This window comes from Canis aureus, chromosome X (genome assembly GCF_053574225.1).
Source record: "Canis aureus isolate CA01 chromosome X, VMU_Caureus_v.1.0, whole genome shotgun sequence".
Taxonomy (NCBI): domain Eukaryota; kingdom Metazoa; phylum Chordata; class Mammalia; order Carnivora; family Canidae; genus Canis; species Canis aureus.
In genome coordinates, this window is record NC_135649.1 from 48,683,476 (window position 1) to 48,690,424 (window position 6,949).

Genomic DNA, 6,949 nt, shown 5'->3' on the forward strand with positions numbered 1-6,949 from the left:
AACAGTACTCTCTGCCACAGAGGTACAGAATTTGGATTACAATTCGATGTCAGAAAGCCAATTCAGAAGCACAATTATAAAGCTACTGGTGGCTCTGGAAAAAAGCATAAAGGATTCAAGAGACTTCATGACTGCAGAATTTAGATCCAATCAGGCAGAAATTAAAAATCTATTGAATGAGATGCAATCCAAACTGGAGGATCTAACGACGAGGGTTATTGAGGGTTATTCATCCAAGATAGGCAGAAACTGAAAGAATATGTGACCGCCAAACCGGCTCTGCAAGAAATATTAAGGGGGGACTCTGTAAAAGAAAGAGGAGGACACCCAAAGAAATAATCCACAAAAACAGGGACTGAGTAGGTATTATGATGACACTAAATTCATATCTTTCAATGGTAACTCTGAACGTGAATGGGCTTAACGATCCCATCAAAAGACGCAGGGTTGCAGGGCTTCAGACTGGATAAAAAAGCAAGACCCATCTATTTGCTGTCTACCAGAGACTCATTTTAGACCTAAGGACACCTACAGCCTGAAAATGAAAGGTTGGAGAACTATTTACCATTCAAATGGTCCTCAAGGAAAAGCGTGAAGGCATTAAGAAACCATGTAGGAGGGGCACCTGGGTGGCTGAGTCAATTACGCAGCTGCCCTTGGCCCAGGTCATGAACCCGGTGTCCTGGGATCGAGCCCCCACATCGGGCTCCCTGCTGGATGGGCAGCCTGTTTCTCTCTCTTCAACACTTTTGCTCTCTCTCTCTCTCTCTCTTTCTCTCAAATAAATAAATAAATAAATAAATAAATAAATAAATAAATGAAATATTTTTAAAAAGGAAACCCTACAGAAGACTCTTTCTGTAATCAGGGCATGAGGGAGGGCATCCTAAGCCACACACAAAAACAAGAGGCAATAAGGGAAAAGCAGTCTTCCCTCAGGGGGAACAGGAGGCCAGGAGCAAAGAGAGGAGGGAAGTGACAGAGGGTGGGTGGGGTGATGCATGCAGCATGAGTGGCAGACAAGGGATTGATTGGCCAATCCTCTGCAGGACTGTGCTGGACTATAGTGAGGCACCCATCTAAATCCTAGACCAAGGGAGCCCCCAGAAGGGATCCTGGGGCCAGTCATGGCCACAGTGGTCAAACTCTAAGCCGAATGGTGCTGTGGTGGCTTAGACATAGGCTTGGTGAGGGCTGTGCCTATCTGTGGGTGGCACACATCAAAGTGAGGGGATGGTGGTTGAAACCGGGCGAGGAGGCAAAGTTTGAGACTGGATGTATGCGGTGGGAAGCTGGACGTCTGCAACCTCCTGTGTGTGCACTTATTGGGGGCCAGGTGAGTGTGGGGGTTAAATCACAAAATCCCCAGGAGAGGTAGCAAGCTGGGGAGGCACTGGGAGTTAGTGTGCAGCCAGTACTTACAGGCACCAAATGTAGATGTCATCAGGAGATGAAAAGAAGCAAAACCGGGTCTTTTCGGGAGCTGGTAGGCAGTCTGTGGGAACTAGGCCCCTCAGAGTGACCCAAGAGGCAGGCTAGGCTGGGGTGGGCCCCATCAAGGCAGGGCACTTCCCCACACAGTGTTGACAGCTGCAGCTTTGATGACCTTGTCAAGTGTTTACCATGGAGAAGCCCAGAAAGAATCTGTTAGTTGCAGCAGGCAGGTAGGCAAGTTTGGTGCTTGGTGGTCCCATGCTGTTTCATTTTGAATTAGGTATGGGAGGGGGCACCATGGTCTTCCTGGTGCTGATAGCCTCTCAATGTCTTAATCAGGTCCTGACTGGCAGGCCTGCTCCCGAATCCCTTCCACTGGCCCTAGGGCTCCTGCCCTGGCACAGCAACCAACCAAGGGATAAAGGGCAGACCGGGGGCCTGAGCTACCAGACAGGGGAGTGTTTGGGGGAGGGCAGGGCCAACAGATGCACAGGAGGCTTTTGCCTTGGGCCAAGACTACACCCTGGAGACCCTTGGATGCCAAGGCTTGCCTGTGACAGACAGTTGCTCAGGAGATGAGCAGAAAGTCTCCAAGGCCCTCCTTGGGTTAGAAGTCAGCTGTGGCCTGAAAGTGCCAAGTGCCTGCCTTGGAGACGGAGGACAACTGTGCCAGCACTCAGATGGAGATTTGGCAGAGCACAGAGGAGGAGGGAAGTGCCTGTTAATTTGGGACCCCCATCCAGGAGGAAGTAGAAAATCTCCTGCCTTCGTGCTGAGGTTAAAGAGGTGTCTGTCGCTGAAGACAGCAAAGACCAAAGCATGCTCCACTGGGACAAGTGAGTGTGGGAGCTGCCTGCAGAGCAAACTGACTGGAAACATTGCCCAGTCCACCTGAGGCTGGCTTGGGAGAAAGGGGTGGTCGCATTAGCAACTCTTAGCAAACATGACAGGATCCAGCAGTCAGCAGAGGAAGCCCAGGGAGGGTGGCACCCAGCGTGCGTGCGTGTGTGTGTGTGTGTGTGTGTGTGTGTGTGCGCGTGCGTGCGTGTGTGTGTGTGTGCGCGTGCGTGTGTGTGTGTGTGTGTGTTTGTGTGTGTGCGCGCGTGCGCGCGCGCGCGTCCTGCTGGGGGTGTGGCGTCACAGCAACCACAAGTCACATGCTGGCCATCTAAGGTGCCAGTGCCTGGGAAAAGGCAGTGTCCCCACTGCAGGTTAGAAGACTCCCCAGAGATGGTCCTGGGAGCTGGCAGACAACCACCCGCACTTGCTAGTCAGCCCAAAGTGCGGGGCAGATGGGTACAAGCTGAAGAGTTGTGATCTACCCGCAACCCAAACTCTAGGAGAATGGAGGAAAAAATAAGACTATGGTCTGTGTGGAGGAGAGCAGTCAGAGGGCAGAGCACACATACAGTGCTGATGCCCGGGGCACAGGGCTCAGACAGCATCCCAGCGAGACAAGGAGAGGGCAATAGGCACAGAGACAGCACTGCCTAAGGGAAGGGAACCTGGCTTTGGTGATGCAGGGGCCAAGGGTTGCCGGGAGGGGTCTGGCAGTGCTGGGAGGGGTGGCAGCATGAGTCGTCCGGATCCACAGAGTGGTTCTGTACACAGGGCTGGGTTCCTCCTTTCCTCCAAGTGGTGTCAGGAGCTTGGATGCGGGGAGGGGCAGAGCTGTCTCCCGATGGACCAGCCATAGCCCTGCCAGGAACCCCAGCGTCTGCCTTACCACCCTGATGGGGAGTTCGTGGGGAGGGGGGTGCTTCACTGGCCCCTTCTTGGATGTCACTAAAGGTACCGGGGAGAGGCCAGAAAGGAGGCTTCCCCAAAGGAAGCGGGGCCAACCCTTCTCACTCTGCCAGGGATTTGGGCTTGGGGTCCCAAGGAAGGCAGTGGGCCTGGAGGTAGGTTTAACAGCTGCTTCGCAGGACAGAGAGAACTATACCACGCAGCAAAGGACAACTGTCATTGCCATTCTTGTGCATTAAATGCACAGAGGTGCGTTGCCGAGTGGTCCCCAAGGCTGTGCAGACAAGCCCCAAGGATACTGACCTTCTGTCTAGGCTGGCAGTTAAGGAAAGGCATCTTCATTGAGGGATTGCTCTGCTCCAGGTGCCAGACTCTGAGTCACCTGCTTCACAGGTGCTGTCTCCTTGAGTCCTAATTCCACACAGCCCACCTCTGCTCCCTTGCTTCCGCCCCCAGCACCCAGCCCCTTCTTGAGGCTTATATTGAGCCATGCAGCCAGCCTCTCCCCCTGCCTCCTAGGAGCACTGAGAAGTGTGCACCTGTCAGGGAGCAAGCACCCTACTTAGGTCGCATTGGTTGCATATTTTTGTCTTCCTCTGCATGTAGACTGTAAACTCAAGGACAAGTTCCATGTCTTGCTTTTGTCAATCAAAGCACACAACTTTATTGATGATACATACAAACATAGGCGTGGGTGGGTGAAGTTAAGTCAGTACAGCACAGAGAAAGGCAGTGTACTTTTTGGATCAACGGGTTCACCATCCATCACCTCGCAAAGGAGGAGTAAAGGAAAAAGAATTCAACCTAAGCAGCAACAGATGCATTTTCAGCACGAGCCCGATATGCGTCTGGTCTCCCCCAAACGGTCCAGCTTAGACAGGGAGACCAGCACAGGCAAGGCATCCCTCGCGGTGCTCTAATATGATGTTCTGTAGCCACAGCTGGCAGCTGAAAGGATCCCTTTGCCACACGAGGAAGGCCGCAAGGGAGTCATTGACAATGCACGTTGCCTGCAGACTGACTGCAAAACCAAGGAGTCACTCAAAGCTCTGTGAGAACCCCTGCCTGGCCCCTAAGAGTGTGGTCCTCGATTTAGCAAGTGTAACTTTCACCCCGTGATGTGGTGATTGGCTAAGGCTGGATCTCCGATGGCATCCACTGCAGATTCTCTGCATGAGAACGACACGAGTGTGTGTTCACCGGAAGGGTTTTGGGTGGATTCGGTTCCATTCTGTTCGAGGTGGCCATTTAAGAGGCCAGGGTTTGCGGGAGAACCTGTCTGTTGGCGTTCCTGATAAAGAGGGACGTGAAGGAGAGCAGCATTTGGGCCCCCAGCAATTCCCCTGCCAAGACAGGCTTTTCAGACAAACCTATCAACAGTTTCAAAACCTGAACCTCAGCACATTCACTTCCCTCTGATATCAAAGGAAACTTCACGTCTGAAATGGGCTTGGCAAGCATGTTATTAATAACTGTCATGCTTATTAACAAATTTAATCCGGCCTGCTGCAGAAATGAGTTGCAGCAATGTGACACAGTCTCCCGACACACTTCATTGACGTACATCTTAATCTGGCCCTGATTTTCAACACTTGCATTCAAGTTATCCAGAGCACATAAAGCCTTCTCCTTAATAGCAGGGTGGGGAGTGAGGATCGTGTTTCCAACAATGGGGAGACTGGCCAAATGACTATTGATATCGTGGCTAAATGAAAACCCAGCATCCTTGAGCTGAGCAAACCACATTTTTCCCTGAAAGAAAGGATGCCTGGAGAGGTCAAGAATACAGCTAAAATTGTTATATCTTCAGCATCACCAAAAAACAGGTAATTTTAGTTGGGGAAAGGTTGATTCTCTTTTATTCATACAGTGTCCTCCTGGGAGGCCCCATGTTCTTACTACGCATGGTTCATTCAGCCAGATACCATGGACTTATCTTTTCCTAGATCCTTAATTGTCCTCATCTTGCGTGATGTTCCCTGCTCTGCTCATCTTTTAGTGTGGTTGCACCCTTCTCTAATTAGTGAGTAAGCACTTCAGTAAATTCTACCCCTGACCTCCAGATCTGTTTACATTAAATCACCTACTTGAGCACATCCAACGTATGCAAATCACAGAAGTTCACCCTCTTGCAAATGCTATATAATTGTGATGATTGCTGGACATTCGTTTCCTAGACACAAATTGTGCTAACTGCTATCCAATAGGGCAATGCAAATACATAGATATTTTATCTGAGTTTCCTCAGATGGATATGTCAACACTCAGAATACAAGGATATCAATACCTTTCTCTCCTCACCAAGGGTCTAAATTTTCAAATGTTTCTTCTTTGGCTTTTTCCTCCTTTATATTCATTCCCTCTGCTTCCTCTATACTCATTTCCCCTGTTTCCTCAGAGGTACAACACTGGACTTTTCCAGCACCAAAGTAAGAAGGAAGGAGACCAAAGGCTGGGAGAGGAAGATTCTGAGTTACCTCTGGACCTTGTATCCTGACTTGGATATCTCTACCCTCCACTGGTTATCTCCAGGATATCACACTCTATAGAGCAATTTCCTTCCTTCCTTGCCTAAATTTATGTCTACAGTTAAGCAAGAGAGAACGGGGATCGGTAGATGTACTGGCACATAAGTGCCCTCTCCCTAGAGTGAGAAATCTAGTTTTCAAATGTCTCCTATTTAGATCTCAGGCACCCCCTCCACCCTGTGTTCCAAACACTTTTATCATCCCACCCCACTCCCACCCCCAAATGCTTACTTTTTCCATTTCCTTGCCCTCCAGCCTCTCTCTTGACCTCGTTTATCTCCCTTCATATGCCCACCTTCCCCTCATTTTTGCCCCATTGATTTTGTTGCTGCTTCTCTCAGAGCCAAAAAGGATTGTGATTAAGCATTGCTTTCCTTTTTTTTTTTTTTTAAGACAGACAGGGTTGGGTTGAGGAATGGGCTCTGGTTGCAAGTTTGCCTCTACCATCCCCCTGTGGCAGTTCAAACTCCAGATTTCCTTGAAGAAACACTTTAGTTTTTACTAAGTTTCATATCCTTTTTCTCTTTCTTTCCCTTGAGATGTGCCGCCCTCTACAGACAAACAAGGAAACCAAAAGATAGCGGTTGGTGAAGATTTAGTTCTGGGTGGTAAACCACAATTCTTAGCTTTTATGGATTCAGGACTCTATCAAATGATTCTCACTTTTCTTTTTTTAAGATTTTATTTATTTATTCATGAGAGACACACAGAGAGAGGCAGAGACACAGGCAGAGGGAGATGCAGGCTCCCTGTTGGGAGCCTGATGTGGGACTCGATTCCAGGACCCCAGGATCATGACCTGAGCCAAAGGCAGACGCTCAACCACTGAACCACCCAGGTGCTCCCAATTCTCACCTTTCACTCTTGTATTCCAGCATCAACTCTCCCCATGACCCCGTCCATAATCTAGAGAACTAAAATGAACTAGTGGGTAACCTGGGGGTGTAGGGAAACCTGACTCTACCCCTTCAGGTCTCTGCCTCAAACCCCATCCTGACTCCAAGATTCCCCAGATAATGTTCATTCTCACACCAACCCGAGCACAACCAGAAAATTTTCTTCCTTCCTCACTCAGCTACGAACACATCTCTCTAAGTTAGACAGGGAGCTGATGGAAAGACCAAAAAGACCACCTCTTCACTATTCTTGGTAACCTGAAATACACATCACCAATGAGCTATGATCCCTTTCCACCCAAGTTCCCCTTCCACCATCAGTGATTCAAGAGTGTGCCCACTTCT

General features: G+C 49.6%; 1 pseudogene; it reads right to left on the reverse strand.

Annotated features, from left to right (window-relative positions):
• Positions 1-3,815: 3,815 nt before the first annotated feature.
• LOC144308863 (protein ARMCX6 pseudogene) lies at positions 3,816-6,586 on the reverse strand (annotated as a pseudogene).
• Between the last annotated feature and the right edge of the window lie 363 nt (positions 6,587-6,949).